The sequence below is a fragment of the Panthera tigris genome, chromosome B3 (genome assembly GCF_018350195.1).
Source record: "Panthera tigris isolate Pti1 chromosome B3, P.tigris_Pti1_mat1.1, whole genome shotgun sequence".
Taxonomy (NCBI): domain Eukaryota; kingdom Metazoa; phylum Chordata; class Mammalia; order Carnivora; family Felidae; genus Panthera; species Panthera tigris.
This window is the reverse complement of record NC_056665.1, coordinates 103623738-103646294: the sequence shown is the minus strand read 5'-3', so window position 1 is coordinate 103646294 and position 22557 is coordinate 103623738.

The following is a 22557-nucleotide window of genomic DNA, read 5'->3' as shown; positions in this document are numbered from 1 at the left end:
ATCATCATTTATTAACATTTTGGCAAATCCTCTCCCAGGTAATTATATCCACACATGTAATCCATTTGTTTACAGCAGGATCAAAATTTACATATTGTTTTATTCCCTGACGGTAGAGCACAAACATCTCCCTGTGTCAATAAATATACATTTACAGTATTGTTTAAAATGGCCATAGCATTCAACTGACGGATGTCCCAAAATATATTGAGCCAATCTTCTATTATGGGATATTTAAGTTATTTCATCTGATCAGCTATTAGGTTTGCAGTAGTGTGATGCGCCGTGGTAAATTGCCTTTCACGTTTGAGTTTTGCCCACTTATCCAAATATATTTACAGAAAGAATTCTTAGGTGTGAAAGTGAGGGTTAACGAAGACGCACATTTTAAGGCTTCTGCTTGGTGTGGCCCCAGTGCCATCGGGCTAGCCTCTTGACTGTGCTTTTTAGTTTGGGCTCATCAGGCACATGTGTGGACCCCGCTCTCATTTCTCTGCCAATAGTATAATTCACCTAAAAGCATTAGGTACAGATGCATCTTCAGAGCAACCAATGAATGCCTAGAAGTTAATCAGCAAAGTGTCCTTTTTAAAAATCTTTTATGAAAGGGAGGGATGTCAGTATCAACCTTCCACATTGCTCATTTTTTTTTCCTCTTAGCGACCTGAAGATCACTCTCCTTTCTTCTCCAGTGTCCCATCTCTTGCTGGAAGAACTAAACATCGCATAACCAAAGTCCTACACTTCTCCACCTAACTCTAAGTTCCAGGGCCTGCGTCCTGGTCTAATATTTTCCTTTTTGTACTACCATTGCTACTCCCCATGCTTATGCAGTGAATCCTTATCTGCTTAGCACAGGTTCAGAAATCAGTTATAGGTGGTTCTGCTCAAAGAAAACTGGCCCCCTACACCACAACATCCACAAGAGCAAAAACTTCAGCAAATCTCCAAAAGTCTCTGAAAACCAAAGGTAATGGTTAAGGTAGAAGGATCTCAAAGGGTGACAGCTCGTAAGACAAAACTATAAGACCTCTTTCCCACACCTTGCAGTTTTAAAAATATACTATCTCCAAAGTGCCTATATCATTCATGATTGTTCTATCAATAATGATGATGATGATAAGAGCTTATATTTATTGAGTGCCCTCTGAGTTAGACATTATTCTAAACATTTTAAAAACTTTTATTTATTTTTTTTTTAATTTTTTTTAACGTTTTATTTATTTCTGAGACAGAGAGAGACAGAGCATGAACGGGGGAGGGGCAGAGAGAGAGGGAGACACAGAATCGGAAGCAGGCTCCAGGCTCTGAGCCATCAGCCCAGAGCCCGACTCGGGGCTCGAACTCACAGACCGCGAGATCGTGACCTGAGCTGAAGTTGGCCGCTTAACCGACTGAGCCACCCAGGCGCCCCATAACATTTTAAAAACTTTTAAACTTCACCAAAAAAAGAAAGAAAGAAAGAAAGAAAGAAAGAAAGAAAGAAAGAAAGAAAAAGAAAGAAATCCTACTCCTATTATCCCTGGTAGGAAACAAGTCACGGAGAGTTTAAATAATTTGCCCTAGAAACCACAGCTAGTAAGTAACAGAGCTGGGCTGAAAGGAAGGTCCCAATACAGCCATTGCAGCCCCTTGCCAAAAATAAAAATAAAAAGGTTATGAAGTCTCAAAGTTCATATTTGTATGATTTGGGTGAAGTATTTAGAAAGGAGGCAAGATGAATATTTTAGCTATTTGAAGTAATTAAATATTTTTTTTCATGTATCCAAAAGTATTTAAGGGCCACATATTAAGCTGGAGCTCTCATGCCTACCACTACAAACAGGAACTCATTTAATTCATTCAACAGACATCTATAGGGCAGTTTCTATTTCTATCTTCCCTGTGCTCTGCTGGGCTCAGGGGATACATCAGTGACATCCCTTGAGGAGGTTACAAAGAAGTCCAAGGACAAGTAAATATTGCAGGTTGTGTAGTGCTCCCACAGGGGAACAGTTTATAATTCCACATTAAGAAATGGGATTATTGAGTGGATTATAATAACTATCATGGCGGGGGGGGGGGGAAATGAGTGCTATTATCCAAAGAAGACTGAGTTGACTTCCATAGACTTCTATGTAAATGGTTCATACCAGGTCAGATTTGGGCTCTAACCTGGAGCTCTTGATAAGTATCCTATTCTTCAAGGGAGAGCCATATTTTAGGAGCTGACAGAACATCTGAGAACAATCTCGGATCTGGAAAGGCACATTTTAAATCAAGTTTTAGGAAGGCTGGTCTGGAAGGGTGCAGAATGGACTCAGTGGAAGCCTAGGGGTGGAGGGGGTCTATGGTGACAGGCCAGACATGAGCCTAAGACAGGGAATGTGGCAGCGTGAAGGGAAAAGAAGGGAGAGAGAAAGAACACTGAGGAGGGAAACATAACAATTCTTGGAGAAATGCAGAAGTAAAGCAGAGGCTTTGGACTCAACCAGAATTGGATGTGCCACTTACTAGTTCTTACCTTGGGCAAGTCCCTCTGCTTTTCATCTAGAAAATGGGTACAATATTATCAACACCACAGGTATTCTTTTCATAAAGATTCAATGAGGCAATAGTAGTTATGATTACTATTGATGACTGTCTTCAAACTTCCTCCACTGCCCTCTATTTCCTTAGTCCATCTCTTGTCAGAGTTCAAGGTGCCATTGGAAAAGAACCATAAATAAGGACATCTATAAGGATTAAGGAAGGGGTGCCTGGGTGGCTCAGTAAGTTAAGCAGCTGACTCTTGATCTCAACTCAGGCCTTGATCTCAGGGTCGTGAGTTCAGGTCCCATATTGGGCTCCACACTGGGCGTGAAGCCTACTTAATTTTTTTACATGTTTTTTTTAAATTTATTTTTGAGAAACAGAAAGAGCACAAGGGTAGGAGGGACAGAGAGAAGGAGACAGGGCATCTGAAGGAGGCTCTGCACTGACAGCAGTGAGCCAGATGTGGGGCTCAAACTCACGAACCCCGAGATCATGATCTGAGCTGAGGTTGGATGCTCAACCAACTGAGCCACCCAGGGTTCCCATGCAGCCTACGTTAACATTTTTTTTAATTAAAAAACATTTTTTAAAATTTTTTTAAATGTTTTATTTATTTTTGAGACAGAGAGAGACAGAGCATGAACAGGGGAGGGGCAGAGAGAGAGGGAGACACAGAATCCGAAGCAGGCTCCAGGCTCTGAGCTGTCAGCACAGAGCCAGATGCGGGGCTCAAACTCACGAACCGTGAGATCATGACCTGAGCCGAAGTCGGACGCTTAACCGACTGAGCCACCCAGGCGCCCCTAAAAAATTTTTTAATTAAACATTTTTAAAATTTTTTTTAAAAAAGGGTGGTCTCTGATTTCCCATGAATTGGGTTTGATGAGAACCCCAAAAATATCACTTCTTCTCACTAATTCTGAACCAACTAGAAATCGATAAAATAGTAAAGCAAATAAAGACCAAAATGTCACCTTCATCACTGGCAAAGCTGATATTGGAGAATGTGGCTTTTACGTGCAGACGATACTTTCTAATACTGAACACAACGACAAACAGGCCTCTGTCCTACTGCCCCAAAGGCAGAGGCCGCACGGGAGGCCATGGGACGGGCCTCTGGTACTTACGCTGCAGACAGAAGGATGGAAGGGCTCTGTGTTGGGCGGCTGGCTCCTGAGAAAAAAAGGCCTGGGTTTCACAGATTTACTATAACTAGCTATCGCTCTGGTTCCACGAGTGAGGGCACAGGAGACCGGGGTGTTATATCAGGGCAGTGCGTTCTGAGTAGAAGGAAACAGCAGCTTTACTTTAGGAAACAGTGACCCCTACTCAGCACCCACTTCCCTCCGGCTCTCCATCACTTCCTTATACCTTACTGCTCCCCTTCTCCCTGGGCTCCCAGTGCCTTACTCACAGGGAGGCACAGCTACCTCCTTTCCCAGGGGGTTGGACCCTGAACAGGAATTCAAAAAACTTCAATGAGAGGAAGAAATGTCCTGTGGTAGAATTCGGAGTGGTAATTTGTGCGGTCAGTCAATGAATCCTTTGTAGGGCTCCTGAAAAAAATACTACTTTAGGTAGCAATCTACTGGCCAGTACTCCCAAGATATTTCACTTTGTCTACCCAGAGCCTGGTATGGAGTATTTGTCTTCCCTAAAGGTACTTTTCTTTTCCTTTTTTTTTTTAATTAAAAAAAACACTTTTTTTATATTTAGAGAGAGAGAGAGAGGGAGCGCATGTGTGCATGAGTGGGGAAGAGGGGCAAAGAGAGAGAAAGAGAATCCCAAGCAGGCTCCACGCTTAGTGAGGAGATTAATGCAGGGCTCGATCCCATGACCATGAGATCATGACCTGAGATGAAATCAAGAGTCAGACCTTCAACTGACTGAGCCACCCAGGCACCCCTAAAGTACTTTCCTGGCTCATACGCAAAGCTCTTACTTTGGGGGAGATACAGGAGTCTACTGGGGCTAGTTCTTACAGAAGCATAAATTTTGCACAATGAAAATACAGCTAGACAACTTAAAAAGAAAAATGAGACACCTGGCTTGATTGAGTGCCTCAGTTTACAATATGACCCAATGCCAACCTGGTTTTTTTTTTTTTTTTTGTTTTGTTTTTTGGGTTTTTTTTTCATAATTCTCCTCAGGCAGCTATCATGCAGCGGGAAAGCCCTGGCCATAGAGCAGGAAGTCCAGCTCTGCCACTTTCTGGCTGTGGAAACATTGATAACTTCCTGAGTCTCCATTTCCACCTTCGAAAAATGGGTGAACAGAGAAACTGTCATATACTCACCCAATAGAATATGATTCCGTGACAAAAATAAATAAGCTCTCAAGCCTTGGAAAGACATGGAGGAATCTGAGACCCAGATTGCCAAGTGAAAGAAGCCACTCTGCCAAGGCGACACATGATACGATTCCAACCGTATGACGTTCTGGAAAAGGCAAAACTACAGACAGAGTACATAAATCAACTGACAGAGGGAAGGGCAGTGAACTATTCTGTATGATGCTGCAATAGGAGATACAGGACGTTATGCATTGGTCAAGAGCTGTGGAACTGGTCAACGCAAAGACTGAACCCTAATGTAAACTATGGGCTTTAGTTAGCAATAATATATCAGTATTGGTTCATTAGTTTTAACAAGTGTACCGCACTAATGCAGGATGTTAACAATAAGGGAAACCGGCAATCGGGATGTGGGAAGTCCACATTTTCCACACAATTTTCCTGTAAAGCCCAAACTTCTCTAAAAAACAAAGTCTGTTAAATTTTTTAAATAGATTTGAACACCTACCTGCCAGTGTCATCAAGAGGACCAAAGAAAGTGTTGTGCATGAGTATGCCTGGCACCTAGAATGTACCCCCTAGCATTCTGCCTGTCAAGTGCCCTTGGTTCCTGCGGGCCCCCTTTCTTTTTCCTAGTCACTGAAGGGGGTTTACTTCCCTGATAGTGATCACACCTAGAACTCTTCACTTTCAATATATGCACATCACAATCACCTATACGTCTCCATACAAAACCAACCATGCATCTAGCTGAGTTTCAAAATGCGTATGTTCTAGTTGTTTCCCACTACCTACCAAGGGACTGGGTGATGGTGGGCAAGTTGTCTGACCTTTCTCTGCCTCTGTTTTCTCATCTGTTAATCAGAGGTGATAAAAAAATAATACCTCCTTCATGTGTGTTGGGTTTTTTTTGAGACAATTAAATGAGATGACCTATATAAAGCACGTAGAACAGTGACCAACAGCACTCAGTAAAAAAGTAATTTTCCTAAATGAACATTCACATATTGAAGTTTTTTTCGAGGTCCATTGGTTTTCTCCATATGGCTTTGCCCACAGTCACTCCTGTGCCACTCCATCCACATTCTGGGTAAACTCTAGAATTTTATCAAGCAGACACTGAAGAAGAAGTCCATGTGTGAGTTCTTCTGCCTGAGTCCATCAGATCCACATTAGATGGGCCCAATAACCAGATCCACTTTTAGGATAATATCTGGATCCTCGCCATCCCTTAAACAGTTCTGCATTTTCAGCATCTTATTAGGTAATGCGACACACTTCTGCATTTTGGAAGTGTGCGGTTTTCTCTTTTTCAGGAAGGAAATAAAGATCTTTCAGACGAAGAGCCCGAGTTCTTTTGAATTGAATGGAACTACCATCCTCAAGAAGGGAGCTACACGAAAAGATGTATGCTTGTTATGTTTACATTCAGCACGTCTAGATCATCTGGGACTTAGACCCACAATGTTGGTGATAGAGAGAGCCAGATATTCAGTCACATCAAAGCAATTTGCTAATTGCAGATGCTTCCTTTCTGTTTAATGTTTCATGTGCAAGATTAGGTGGTTGATTTAACTGGTTCATAGTGCCTGTTTTATCTCATTAGCTATCTTTAAAGGAAATCAAATCATGTTAAATATAGACAGAGGACATTAATTATCTGGCAAATGTAATAGTATAACCTGTATATGAACGTGAGTGTGAGAGAGATCATTTAAATCACTGTTAATGTCCTAGCATTTTAAGTAAATGAGAACTCGTATATATGTGCATGTTAATCTATAGGAGTATCCCATATATGAATTATATGTCTGGGCATCTTAATGATAACATGCACGCAACATAATAATTATCTGCGCTTTATTATAGCACAGATAATCACTTAAACGTTAAACTAGGAGTTCTAGAAATCCAGGTCATTCCCGTTTTCCTCATCTCTTTTATCTTCAATACATTTTCAATCTTAACTCTAGCAAAATGTGAAGATAGCTTTAACATAGCTCTTAACTGTCATTTGCTCCAACTATGTTCCTGGTCCAAGCTCTATTTTCATGGACTCTAACTAACCTTTAATTCAGTATGTATATGCAATTTAAACATCTAATCCTGAGACAAAGTAGCGTTATCATATTTGAGAGGAAAAAAAAAATTAGCCATCCAGCTTCCAGAGGAAAAAGAATGCCACAAAATCCATACTTTAGAAATTCTTCCGGTGATGTTGACAGTGGTGAAGGCTGTGCATGTGTGAAGGCAGGGGGTGTTTAAGAACTGTCTGTACTTTCTGCTTAATTTTGCCCTGAGCCTAAAACTGTTGTTCAAAAATTAAGTCTATTTAAAGGGGGAAGAAAAAGAAAACTTCCCTGTAACATTAGCATAAAACAGATGCGTTCCGTGTACTAGACCAGGGCCTTGCACGTTTCTCCCGCAATAAGGACCAATGTTTATAGTGTTTGTACCACTGCACCACCACCATACAGATGTCACAGGAGCCAGTAACGACTCCTTAGGGGAAGTTCATCATGGTACTGAGCTTTGAATTCACAGAGCTTCACCAAGCACATCAGCCAGAGGATTATCAAGAAAGGAATTCTTCATGTAAATGCTCCCCACTATTCTTCACATCATATTGATCCTGATTTTTTTTTTTTTTTTTTAGTCTCTGAAAACAAATGAGGACAAATGCAGAGAAGAGCACGATGAGACTTCTTTCTTCTTCTATGTCTTCCACTCCTACCACCAAAGAAGTGAGTTCTTTCTACGAACTCTTGGGACCTGGTGCTCTCACCCAGGCCTTGTAAGTGGATGCAAAGGGATCATTCATGCTTCCCAGCCTTTATCTTAGCAATGGGCTCAGCACTATATGGGCATTAGTGATGCCCAATCCAATGGGATAGACCTTGTCTACTTTGATACATGCTCTTGCCACAAGGATTAAAGCAGATGGTGCAGATATTGATATTTTAAATCAGTTCCTTTTTAAGTAAGAACGACTAAGCATTCGAAGTACTTATATCTTACAACAAATTTTTTCACGCAACTAATCATAGTTCCCTTCCAGAGTTCAACGTATCCTCGGAAGCCACTCTTTGATGAGACCAGATCTTTAGATGCGGATCCTTAGACAGTATGAAGTGGTGTAAGGTAGGCGATGCACCAACCCATTTAATTACAGAACATATTGAAGTAAAAATGATAATAACTACTAATCTTTTTTTTTTTCAATCCGAAAAAATCTACTGCCCAGTGTACAAAGGTAATGGCTAAACTATAAAGGTGGCTTTCTTCACAGTGTCACTTTCCACTCAAGGGACAGGGCATTAGTTCCCAGGAACATCCTCCAAGCACTCACAGCATCGGGCCCCATATAATGTAGACATTCTGGCTGCACCATACCTGGCAGGGCAGATTTTGAAGATCCTAGCCTCTTTTAAGAGGAAAATAATTTCTTAAATGCACTGTCACTACCTAAGTCTCCCAGCCATTTCCTGCACCGCAATTTTTCTCATGTTGCTTCCTTTGTGTTCCATTCAAGGTTTTCCTGCACTGAGACAATCTTTTCCATTTTTTTTCTTCTTCTGCCTGCATCAAAGTTAGGACTTTGTTAGGGATGCTTTGCTATCGGCATCTGTTACCTCTTTTTCTTAGGGGCTAAGGAGGAGGCTGCTGTGTGGCTGAAAAAGACTCTCATTCAGTTTGGAATTGCCTCCCTTTGCTTTCCTGTCACACTGTCAAGCTCAATCAGAACGCAATGAAAGTGATACAGAGGCAAGGCTTTGCTGGCGAGACTTAGAACAAAGACAGCTCCATAGCCTAGTACAGATTTCACATCCAATTTAACTCTTTGGAAAAGGATTTCAGGAAATACATAGTCAAGAGTTGAAAAAATGGAGTTGGGTCTACTATAAAGGCTAAAAGTATTATCCTGGCTTAGATAAGCTACAAAGATAGGTTGATACTATTTTCTAGCATAAACCACATTAGCCGGCATTACACATTGAGCTTTCTTTACTCGTTAAGTTGCAAGGAGATTTGAGAGGAATTTAGCAGCTACATAAAATGACTCTTTCATGATGCTAGCTTTACCAGTCATTTTAGTTGTACGAGGTGCATGAATAGCAAGGACCTAAATCATGTTGTTTAACAAATCTGGTATTAGAGGGTTAGTCTCAGTTTACTTATTAAGAATTTAGTTGAGTAAAGGATTTTAGGACTCAGTTCTTTGTGTAGATGACAATGAACAGGCCAATAGTTGTATTTTTGGGGGGAAACATACGTCAGTGACACATGTTTGGAACTGTGCTTTTAGGCCCATAACTAATGTTTTGCATTGAATATATTTTTCCACGGGCAACTAACTGTACAGAAGAAAATTCATTGAGAAGGACATAGGTCGATGGTGACTTCAGTGGCCTCTATCATGACTTCCTTTCTGAAGCCTTGTTTCCACGTGTTCTTTATCTTACAAGAGACTTGGTTTATTTCTCTACATTTTTCAAATTTAGGTCCTGACAAGAAAGAAGTTATTAGATTAGTGATTTGATTTTAAAGAATGATGGCCTACAATTTCTCTTGATGGATTAGGAGCATACTGAAAACGGGTTCGCACAACACACACCAATGGCGTATCTTAGACATTCTACAGAGCGGCAGTAACACTAACGCAGTGGTGAGGAGAACTTCCTACGGTTTAAATTCACTATTTTTAAAACTATTCTTTAAAAACCGCCACGATCACAGATACTGTCAAAATACCGATGTTTGTTGTTTAGGCAACGGCAGGTTTTTGTGGGTTTTTTTTTCATGTTTATGCACTTTATCTCATTGAAAGTAGAAAACATTTAAATAACTTTATATTTATAAATATTTATACATATACACATGCATATACACGCATAGAGACAGAAAGATTGAAATTAGTTTAGGGACACAATTGCATTTAAGAGGAACACATTTCAAATGACTGGTACCAAAGATATCTCTTTGGAAAATTTTCCACGAACACGAGATGATTAGAAGCAAGCATATGATAGACACCAACATTTCATCTCTGCATGCAATTATGATACAAATTAGAAATGCTATTATGTCGGTGCTCCATAATTAAGTAAGCAATTAAAAACAAAACTAGTTCATTAACAAATTGTCATAGCTAGGCCGACAAGTGCCCAATGAGGTCACGGTCATGGCAAATGCAGAAGATGATGACTAAGAGAGTTTTCCCGAGAGCAAAACTCCCAACCAACAGCAATCGTTCCGTTTCTAATTCATGTGTTATGTAAAAAGCAATTTGGGATGGAAAAACTGAAATAAATGTTGCAGGCGAGTGTAGGGAGGAGGAGGGCTCTCTGTGGTAAGTTACGTATGCCATTTTGTTAAGAGTATGGTTGGCTGCTAAAAGGAAATGTTAGTTTTATTCAAAACATGAAAATAAAATCTCCTTTGATACTTGATATAGCCGTGGTAATTTTCTCATAAGTCTTTGGCCAGTTGGCTCATTCATTCTCTTTGCCTTTGGGGAATCTATGCTTCAATCTTAATGACGATGGTGACTCGAAATTAGCAGTTACTGGTGGAAGCTGCGAGATCCAAATATTTGTGTAGATTTTTCTTTTAATGGCCATCAGTTCATAAGTATTTTCATTAAAAAAAAATGTTTCCCATTATTTCCAGTGAAACCAGATAGCGTCACAGGAAAAAATTATATCAACAATGAACACATTTGATAAATAAGAATGAAAAAAAAAAAGTAAAATGGTTAATCCCTGTACTAATTATTTGTCCCATTTTTGTTAATACAAATTAAATGTTTCACTTGGTTAATGACAAGTTTGATCAAACAGTTCATAAACTGATGGATTGACTTTGAAATGAATTCAGGGGAAAAAAAATGACACGATGTGGAGCTGGCAAAGGGCCGCCTCTAGCGGGAACAGATGCCCAACAAATTTGGCGAGTAGTTTTGTTCTCTTCTATCTGTTGCAGTTCACAATCCTAATGAATGTTATGTTTAAATAACATGAATAAAGATAAAGTGAAAATGAATTCAACTCCAGTTTGAGCAGCAGAATAAAAATGAGCAAACTGTATTATCTTCTGCCACCTAATCTGGGTTGAATTTCCTCTGTATCTTTTTTGTTTGTTGAAGAATCCTTTTCTTGAGTCTCCTTGGCCATTGACAAGGTCTTTTGAGATGAATATGAAAAGATAGATTTAAAGGTTAAGGCCAGGGTCAGATGGTTGCAGATGTTTTGTGAGAGATTGTTCGGTGCAGTTTGTGGTACTTCTCCTGACTAAGGTATTTCAAACAGGCAGACTCATGGCCAGCAACTGTCAATGAATGTTGTTTGTCTCACAATTGATCCATGCAAACACAAACACAGAGTAGAAGGACTGTTTGTTTTTTCTTAGGCGGACAATTTTCCCCCAGCCCAAAGACTTTGTCGAACGCCAGAGAAGAAGATGCCGTTTTCATTTCTAGAAAGTAGGATATTTTAACTTTGACTCTTCAGATGATCATCTGAGACCATTTTTCAGGGGACAAATTGTGGCACCATGTGACAAAAATTTTTTAACTGTAAAAGGTTTGCAAAATCTTAGAAGTGTTAGGGAAAAGAAGTAGAGCTTGGACCTAAGGAAAAAAAAAAGATAAATGAACTAGTGTCTTATCTCTTGATTTCAAATTTGAATTAACAGACAATGTAAAAATACTGGTTGCCATTGGGATATTTCATTATTTGGTAGATTTAGATCAGACACCGTCTGCCCATAAAGAAGGTTAGAAAATAGATGTGTGTGTGTGTGTGTGTGTGTGTGTGTGTGTGTAATACATTGTACATAGTACATCGTACACACATATCCTTCTAACAGTTAAATAATATTAGATGAGCAATATTTCCTCTAACAATGTCTTAGGGGTTTTCATTGCAATAATTTTTATTTATTATCTCCACAAGTCTACAGATGTGATTACAACATCTCCATGAGCCATTGCCCATCCTCTTTCTTGAGTGTTTTAACTTTAGGAATGAGCACTGAGATTCTAGAATTAGTTGGCTAAGGCCAATGAGATGGTTCCTCTCTACAATGTGCAATTCGGAACCCACAAGATTGGAATTGTCTCTTTCCTAGAGCTTGTAAAGAAGTCTTTAAATTAAAGTATGTTTTGTAAAATTCTATGTAAAAATATCCAGAATCTTGAAAGATACAAAGACTGGGAATTTTTCGGTCAATACACTGATAGGAAGCTTTTATGGCTCCTACTTTCCTATCATCTATTCAACATCAGTCACTCTTTACATTTACCATTCTTCTGAATTTTATCCTGCATAATGCTTCTAGAAAGATTGTGTTTATTTTTCTGACATGATTCTTTGTGAAATAGGTGCTTGATAAGGATTATTTTGGAAAGACCAAAAGCCCCTTAAGTGATTATCCTCTCAAACTTCTTGTAAAGAAGGACAGATAGTGATCCTTGTCATCATTGAAGGCAAATCTAGAATTTTCCAATGTTTTCAATACTTTCATGCCACACAATACAATCAGAGTTACTTTAGCTAATGCGAAAAATTAAATTTTTTTTTCTTCCTAAGGCCTAGTGCCTCTTTTGAACATTTAGTCATATCGCAAAACACATATTGCATTTTCTGGTCACTCTTATATATTTAAATCACTTGAGAATACTATAGGTTTATAAAAATTATAAACAAAATCATTCTTATGATTATCCTTATAATAATGAAGGTATTTGGTAGTATGAATGGAAATTTAATTTTCAAACCTACTTCATGTTATCAACACATGCATAAAAGGTATGATGAATCACTCTTAACAGAAATTCATCAATTTGAATTTCACTATTTCAGATGGTAGAGTGAAATGATTAATTTTTTTAGCACAATGTTCTTCATTTTACAACCTCATCCAACTAAATCATTTCACTCTAGGACACTAGGTGTTTATAATTGCGATTTTGATAGAAAGAGGGTTATCCCTACCACTTTCCTGTATGAGTGGAATGATATTTGAAATATATATTTCACTTTTTTTGGCTATTCTGAAGGCAAAAGAAAAAAAATATTCAAGGAACCAAAAAAGAAAAATCTCACAATGAAAACAAAGAACCCTATATAACAGTTACGGTTTTTGCAAGTGCTAGTTAAAAAGCCTTATTTGAAGCGACTTTGAAATATTTTTGTGATAAACAGGAATCAATATAATGTATTCATATCACAATTTCCCAAAGCATGTTTACTAGTTCTTTTCTCATTCACACCCTGCCATCATTCTGGTTTTATATATGTTCATTTAAAAAGATCTGCCAAACATAAATAAGAACAATTACAGAATTACAGAGCAGGATTACTTCTGAAGGGAAAAAAAAAAAAAAGATCATCGGTTGTATTCTCTTCCGCTATCCTATTTGACTTCATCATTAAGAAAAGTATTCAGGATGTCTAGTGGGTGAGGAGAGCAGAAGTGTGTTTTCATTTTGATATGATAGCTGCATTCAAGTTATTCTCCTCTTTACAATAGATTTTACCTAGCTTTATCTTCATAGGAAGCTGCTTTCAGTTGAAAAGCAGAAGTGAATAGAAGTGTCATGACATGGGATTAACAGTACAACTGGCTAGTAAATCAAATGTTTGAGGTGAAGAAAGTGGAATGTGACATGCATCAGCAGGATGGACGGGCAGGATTTTACGGAGACAAGTGAAAAGAAAAATTGTCATCATTGGTCGATGTGCCTGATATCTGCACAATTTTGAAAGCACGTGGTCCATTTAACCAGTCAGTCACTGTAATGAATCTGAGTGCATTAAGACATACCCTGCAACGTTAGTTCCTACTGAGTAGTGAAAACCACAGGAAAAAGTAGCCCAAGTTCTGTTTCCAACAAAGAAAAAAAGGGAAAAAAAAAAATTGTGCCCGAGGCTGAAAAACTGGTCAGTGTGGTTCACTCTTGAGATGCCACTATGGAACATCCACATTATTCACACACACAAAAATGACCTTATTGAAGAAAACTCTCACGTTGCCGCTCACACAGATTTTATACAGTACTCATAGTTAAGATTTTAAAATTTTGAGAGCGTTTGCCCAGTGTTTTAAACAGATATAGTAAGCAATCTATTGGTAGCACTTAAAAAGGCATGTTTAATAAGCACATCCATGGATTTCTTTTCTCCTTCTGGTAAGTATCCACACAAATATGTAAAAACTTAAATTGAAATGGGTAATGCTTAAAGATTTATCTGAGTAGCTTGGGAGATTATCTAAAAGGTTAATTTAAAGGCTTAATAAGAGATACTCCCTGTCATCATCAGTATCTTCACATGGAAGATTTTTTAAAATTCCACACAGTTTGGTCTTCATTCCATAACTCTGTATTTTCCAGTCTCTCTTTTTTTTTCCGAGCAAGTTTCCCTAAGAATAGGGTTAAAACTGTTACATGCCTAATATTTACTTAAAACTTTGTCAAAAAAAGAAGAATTCACACACACAGAAAAGCTCATTAAATATTCACACTTTAATATATGTTCCTCAGAAACAAATGTACAGTTAGATAACACATAAAGAATTATGAATGACTAATTATATTTTGCATATTTACAGCAAAGACAATTAGCAAATAGCTTTTATATGCAAAATAAATGAAAAAGTAATTAAGATGCACTAACCAGAGCAGCAATATCAAGTCTGTTGTCTTGTGATTCATTCCTAACAAACATAATAATTATGCATTCATTGTCATATAATTAAAACAGCTCTGTCCTTTAGAAAAATGGTTATTTACTGTATAATAACCTGAAGAGTGGCAGAAGTTCCTCATAATGGTGAGCAGGATAATTAAATATTTCTTCTTAAGAAATGCTCACCCAGTTTAGTTTATTATCATAAACAGCTGTTCCTCAGGAATGCCAAGGGTTCTTCTCTCTCCGGTCTGGGAAAGTTATTTTCTGTTTTGTTTGTAAGCTCTCGTTCTTTGCCTGACTATTGAATTGAGCAGGGATGCTCCTGAGCCACTCTTCCCCTTTCTGAAACTAGTGCTTCTAGAGGCTGTCCCAAGTCCCAGAGGACCTTGGGAAACAACGTCAAGACCTACCCGTTTCTGCTTCTCTGTCAGAATATATTCTCCTTCTGAAGCTATTCTGGGACTTACTTTTGAATCATTAACATGGACCTAAATGTCAGCACGAGCCTTGAGGCAATGTATTGGTTAATTAATTAATTAATAACATTCAGCATCTATCATGTTAGATAAGCCACCTGCATTTTAGAAATACCGCAACAAATTTCAAAATGGTTCACGTATTTGGTACTTAGTCTCATTTAAGTGATATAGACTATCCTCTGTGTTCCCCACAAATCGGCTGTGGGAGCCATTTTGTTTTACCAATGTCGAGAAGAGGTATATATTTATGACCTCCAGTTAATTTTTACTGACTGATATAAGCAATCAGAAATTATTTAAGCAGGAGATATAAATTATTTTGTGTCTACTTGGTGTGTTATCTTCATATATTGATACTATTATGTTGTCATGTACATATAGTCAACAACATTTACTTCTTTTATGGAATGAAATCATGTGTCCAATGGGGGTGGTGAGTGCAGGTGTAATTAGGGAAAGCAGTGTTTGTTTATTCTAAGTTACTGATTTTCTAAAAAAAGAATAGCAACTTTAAAAATGATTTGTAACATCTTAGGTATTAGAGAAAGAGAAACCTTAACTAGGAAAATATGTGTTGAATTTTTCATTAAAATTTTCCTTATTATTTAAAATGTCCTTTTCATTATACTTATTCATGATTTTTTTTAACAGTATTAAATATAAACATCAACCTCAGAGAATAAGAAAATAAGTGGTTTGGGTTAGGTTTTGTAGTTTCACTTTATTAAATATTTGCAACTAATTATTTCAGCACTTACTAAAATATAATTTCTTTCTTAAGTTCAAGAAACCAATAGCAAACAGCTAAGCAAAAAATGTTGTTTAATTTAAGGAGCCACGGCCTTATTTGGAGCCGTTTATCCTGAACTATTTATATATTTTCTAAATATTCCACACTATAAGCTCCTTTTGGCATGTAATGAAATGGATACGGACCAAGGAGAACCTAGAGAGATAATATATGCTCCTTGTCCCTGTGCTACATTTAGGAGAATTTAACCATAGCTTAGAATGCTAAAAAGGGATAATTGCCCCGAAGTGAAACTGGTTAAGTATATTATTAGAGCTCCTGTATGCTACGCACAGAATTTGGGAATAAAAAGAAAACAGAACTTGAAGCCACACCAGGGCATTCTGATAGCTCATTTTTCAGTAAAAGGCAGAAGAGAAAAACAACGTAATCACATCTTCAACTCTAATGCCAAACCAGTGCAGGATTACCCATTACCAGCATACCAGAGGCATCAGGGGAAAGAAGTAATAAAAAATATTTTAAATTTTATAATTGATTTTGTAAAGAATTCCAATAATCTCAACATAATTCTAAGTAGTCATCATAAAAAAGAAAAACCCTATCTTTGTTCCTCCTTACATCTGTTGGTAATTTGGTATTGTTTTAAATTTTAGTTACTTGGACTACAGAAGGGGCAAAGAATACAGGAGTTCCGTTGTTGGTTTTAATCCTTAGTGCTTATTAAAAACGTTCGTGTAACCGTCCGTACATAGGTATTTACCTGATTTATATTCCTAATTTCATCTTGCAGGTTTAAAGAATATGGGGTTTATTCACCATTATAGTGGCAGTATCAGTTTATGTATCTGCTATTACAGATAGTAAAAATGATCAAACATTACATTCTTAGAAATGAGCCTATTTCTTTTTCAAGGAACAAAGGTCCCAAGAGTGGAAGATAAGAACCAAAAAATGAATGCATGCACCTGTTTATGTGCCTCTTTCTCATCTTCCTTCTCAGAGCACACATTTCTCAGCAAAATGGGAAATAGGAAGCCCAAGCCCCAACTTCCAGACCACATGATGAAAATTATAATAACTCAAAATTTACAATTCATCTTGAAATTGCCTGTACCTTTCAATGTGGAGTCTCATCACTTACCTTGAGCTAACTGTTTTATGTGTTTCTATTATGCCCCGCCCCTCTCAGACTACGGAATGGAAGATCCTGGGAGATAGGGACAGTGGTTCTTTTTTTTTGAGTAAGTGTTCTGCATGGCACATGTAATGAGGTAGTTGCTTGAGAGATACTGCTGAATGAATACTTCCATCATATATTCAACAGACACACACCAAAGGGTCTTTGCCCCTTTTCAAAACAGTGCTAAGGGGGAACTCTGTTTCTGCCTCCAAATTATTTATCCCCAACCCACTCCTTGCTTCCTCTGATTACATATAGACTCAGGCTCCACAGACTTCCAAAAGTACACATAACCCAAGCTATATCTGTTGTCATGTATATGATATATATGCAGTAGGACCTCAGTCAGTAGTCACTGAGTAACTAATTGACAGGCCAAATAAGTGACCGAAAAAGATGAACGAATGAATGAATAATATAAATATTAGTCGAGTGTGCTCACGGAGACGGATATCTTCTCAGCAGATGTAAATATCTTTGTTCTGTCTCATCTTTGACTTGTATGAAATGTGTGATGTGGCCATCAAAGTCATGGCAGTTTGAACACTGATGAGCCAAGCCCATGAAGTCTTTCTAGGTGTGTATTTTTGAAAATACATGTTTTGTATCTTGGGGTGAAAGATAACCAAATGGGGAGATTGGAAAAATAATTGTTTCTGTTTCACATATAGACCCTCCCTTTGAAACTCCCTTTTGGCTCTTAGGCCAATCCCTGCTATAATTGTTGACTTACAGGGTTCTGTGTTCTCCCATAGAGCTCACTATACACTTTGAATAATCAATCATCACTCCCCTGTGTGCAGCTGAAACCATTATCCTGCAGAAAAGTTTACCAAGAAGAGCTCCGACCAAATGCAACTTTTTCAAATTGATGGCCTTATTATAAAAATGTCTTTATAAGGAATTCCCTAAGTACTTTACTAAAATTCAACATAAAAATACTCATAAGCCTAATATTTATGCCTATGTCTGATAACCCAGAACAAAAAGAAAGAATTTTAGAAGGTTGGCATTCAAAAGCAGGTCAGAAAAAAAGATCCTACGTACAGGTAATCGAAATCATCTCAAAATACACTGTCCAGCTCGCGTAAGTTTTAATAAAATGGAGGGTGATTGGACGCCTGGATGGTTCAGTCGGTAGAGCCTGTGACTCTTGCTCTTGGGGTCGTGAGTTCAAGCTCCATGTTGGGCATACAGCTTACTTAAAAAAATAAATAAATATAATAAAATAGATGGTGTTCATGAACACAGAAGCAGGAGTGTTTTTATTGCTTGCAACCTTCCTTTCTGACTATTGGTTTTCATTGGCTTAATGGATCTCCTAAGGAATAAATATGAGCAGGTGCAAAGTAAAAGGAAATCTATTTATAAACTCCAAATGAGGCCATGTAATAGAAAATTGGGCCTGGAATCAAACTGGCCTAGAATATCTGAACGTAAAACAGGTGAGTCGTAGAGATTACATATAAAATCTTCATGGTCCTCTTTACACAATGGGTCAGCAAGCACTTTTTGGACACCCTACTTCTGTGCCTTAAGACTCCCCTGAAAGTTTTGGTTAATGTGAAAAACAGCATAGTCATGTAAACCCTAGAATAGCTGTTATGTGAGTATAAACAACAAATTATCAAGCTGGAATGCTGTGGTAAAATCCAGGATTCATATGTAGAAATTAAATATAGATCTTTTCATTTTTTTATTTTATTTCATTTTTATTTTTTTTTTTAACGTTTATTTTTGAGACAGAGAGAGACAGAGCATGAACAGGGGAGGGTCACAGAGAGAGGGAGACACAGAATCTGAAACAGGCTCCAGGCTTTGAGCTGTCAGCACAGAGACCGACATGGGGCTCGAACCCACGGACCGTGAGATCATGACCTGAGCCGAAGTCGGACGCTTAACCGACCAAGCCACCCAGGCGCCCCTCTTTTCATTTTTTTTAATATTACATGTGTGTTTGTTAGTTTTGATAGGATGGAATCGTGATAATCACTCTCAAAAACAACTGGAGAATAACCCACAGGGGTGCCTTTTCCACGGCACATGCCATGGGTCTATCAAGACTTAATACTCCATGCTGGGTACCCCCAAACTCCCTAAACTCCCAGCTTCTGAGCCTGGCAACTCCCTGTGCCTCACTTATGTCCCAGATGCAAGGGAAATGCCAAAAAGGACCCGAGTCTTAGCCAGTCACCCACACATGAGGCCGGTTATTTCATCATGAGGAAGCAACCCATCAGGGCTGTTTCAGGCAAGGGAAGGGGCAGGGACAGGCAAGAGGTGCTGGTGGTGGGTGCTGCTGGCATGCTCAAGAAAACCCATTTTCTGCCTGCTCAAGACCCCCCAATGTAGGATGAATCAAATTCCACCAGCTTCAATCCGGCTACATTGTACTTGAATAATAATCCTGAAATGTACATTGATGCTGAAGAAGTCGCTTCTTCAAAACTTTAAGGCAACAATTAAGTATTCCATTGTCATGGCTCAATTAAATGGTTTGGCCTGAGAAAATTGGGGATTGTAAAGTGAGGATGGAATGTGCTTTGATCCTCTTTCCAGGGTTATTGTTTCATTAATAAATGAACATGTCATTTGTCTCACCAGAGGGAGCTCATGCCCTCCAGGCTTTTTTCCCTTTTTTGTTCAGGTTTTATAAAGATGAATTTCCAGTGCTCTGAAATACCATGGATTAGTAGTTAAGCCTGACAGCACTTCGGGGAGTAGCGAGCTTAAAGTGCCCCACACAGGTCTCCAAAGCACTTGTTTACTAATAGAGGAAATCAGCCACCGTCTGCAGCTGCTGATATCGCATTACCATTTGGAAAGACAGTAGCTGAGATAACAAATCACACAGTTTTAATAATTACTCCTGCATTCCCGTTTTTTGTTTCCTGCATAACTGTAAAGGCTGGATTTCTTCCAAATAAACAGATAAAAACAGTATGGAACTTTTATCTTTTAATGATAATGACAACACATCATGTTTCACTAAAAGTTTCCTGCTGAATTTTTTCTGATTTCTAGAGTTTCAATAAAATGTAATTATACTTTATAATGCCACTCTTTTAATCTTCACTTCAAAAACTATTCACAGTGAGCAAGTTTGCCAGGCACCAAGAGTAGGGGACAATCCACCAGGACTCACCCATGTTGACTTGCACCGTTCTGTCTTGGGGTAAACCTGTCATTGAAATTGCATCCTGTACATTGAGCTGCTTTGCATTCAAATTAATAGCTAGTTTAATTTGAATGTAAAATAGCTCCATTTATGCCATCATTTAAAAAAAGAAGTGAGGCATTTGGCAATGAATGGATGTTTAAGATATGATACATTTGCAACATATTTTTAATCCTAAATTGAACCTATATTAGGATGGGGACATTTTAATATCAATAGATAAGTCATAAAAGAAACCCTTTTAAAAATCTGCATAGTAAATATGTGCTTTAGGGGTCAAAACTACTCCATTGTACAGATACAGTACAGGGTTTAGTTCATATGGTTGGTGCTGGGCATTTTCCGGCAAATCTGTGTATTGTTACATTTCTATAGTCCAAGAATGGCAATTGATTTTTAAAACACATGCTGCAACTTTATTTGCTCAGTAATTACACGGACTTTATTTGGAGGTCAGTGAAAGAACAACTAAATAGGAAAATGAAGTCTTCCTCCCTTGTGCCATGAAACCATAAAAGTTGGCAGACAGAAAGGAATGCTAAACTTTTTCCCAGAGCTCTGAGTTTGGTTTCCACTGGTCCATGTTCCATTGGGTGATTAGAGAAAGCTTTTTTAAAGCCTTACTTCAGAATGATCTTAATTGGTGCAAGGTTGAGCCCTTTCTAGGAGGGGAGGGAAAAGGTTGAATAGCCTTTTCAAGTCACATGAAAGTTTCTAGGATGAATGTACGATAATTAGATTAATAAGTAGCTTAATTTATCACAGCTGAGGATTTCAACAGCCACACATTAGAGCAAGAAAAAAAGATTAGTGTGATTCTAGTTTGAAAAAAAAATTGTACTGAAACTTGATTAACCTTAAACACAAAGTGCCTTTCTTCCTCAGTCTAAATGTCTGATGGGGGGGAGGGGGTGTGGCGTGGGGAAGTGGAGAGAGCTCCTGAAATAATCAGGAAAGTCCTATTTTATTCCTTTCTGTCTCCCAGTTAATGAGCAGTATCAGGATTGCTTGAACCAACTTTTCCCTTTACCGCTCCTTAGCCTTCAAACAATGGGTTGGGCATAAGCCTGTAGAATCCTAAATTACGTTGCCCACCCACATCATAGAGATATACCTTCTCTGATGCACAATTTGTCATAAGCTGATTCTCTTGTCACAGCTGAAAAAAGAAGTCATGTGGTTGGGAGGAGAACAGGATTTGGAGGAGGCCATAATTCCAGTTAGAATGTGGTGGGAACAGCGAGACTCAGATTGTTGGATGGTATTTCCAAGAGTTACCTCAGGCCTTTAAAGCCTGAATCTAGTCCCATGCCTTCAAAACGCATAGGTTACCCAAGCAAGGGGCAGCAATGAGTTAAGGTAAGCAGTATTCATTGATAAACCATGCTGCATCAAGACAATTATTACAAAAGCAAGATTAATTGACTTACAGGGGGTTAAAAGATCAGTCGGAAACGGACGCGCAAAAAAATACGAACCAAATCAAACTCTTGTCCATTGGGAGTCTTTCCCCCATCTTCTCCACATATGCACAATAAAATATTTTGATAAAAAAGAATCTGCTGGACAATCTGATGGTCATATCCAACAGGGGCGGGCTAACGTCAGATTGGATTAACCTTAACATTTTCCTGACTCCTGTCTGGCTACAAACGAAACTTCAGCGCCGTGTGGAACAAAGCCGCTGGGTTCAGCGTCAGTTTCTCAATGGAAGAGCCTGGAGGGTGAATCTATGGTACCTGTCAACACTCAACAGTCATGGTGGTTGGGAGTCCAGCTAATGCGAGCCCAGCAGTGGACTGGTGCATGGGGCATTGCCCCTGTGGTTGCGTGACAAAGGTGTGTGGCTGGATGTGGGTAGGCACTTGTGACACCCTCCAACTGGAAGAGAAAAATACCACGCTAAAATACCAGACAACTGCAGGAACTGCACTACCTCTAGCACAACAAAAATCGCTGTGACTTTCTCTTCAGTCTCCGAAGCTTACACAATGGAGTCCTGAAAGAGGTTCAGGTGTAGAATAGCCGGGCGGGCATATGGCCCCAGCTAGGATATCGGAAAGTTACCTGTGGCCCAGCCGCATCAACTTGGCCGACGCCAAGAACACTCAGGCACCGGTGGTGTGAGAAGTTCAGTAATTGGAGCCAGAGCCCGAGGTGAGTCTGTCTCCACTGGGGGTCTTCTCTCAGAGCACGAGTCTTCTTTTCTGCTGGGATGAAAGAGAAGCTTTATTTATTCAGTTTTTAATTATACAATGAAAAACGATATCACATTATCACATTATAGATGGAATATGGTTTAAAATAGTGACGTTTAAAGCACCAGTGTAATTATGGACTCTGAACACTTGGAAACCCAAGGCACAGCTCAACCAGCAGCCTGAATCTGAAAGTGCTTATATCTAAAATGGATATCTCATTACTGGTTAACATTATTTAGTTAGGAGGGGATATGACCTCTAATTTG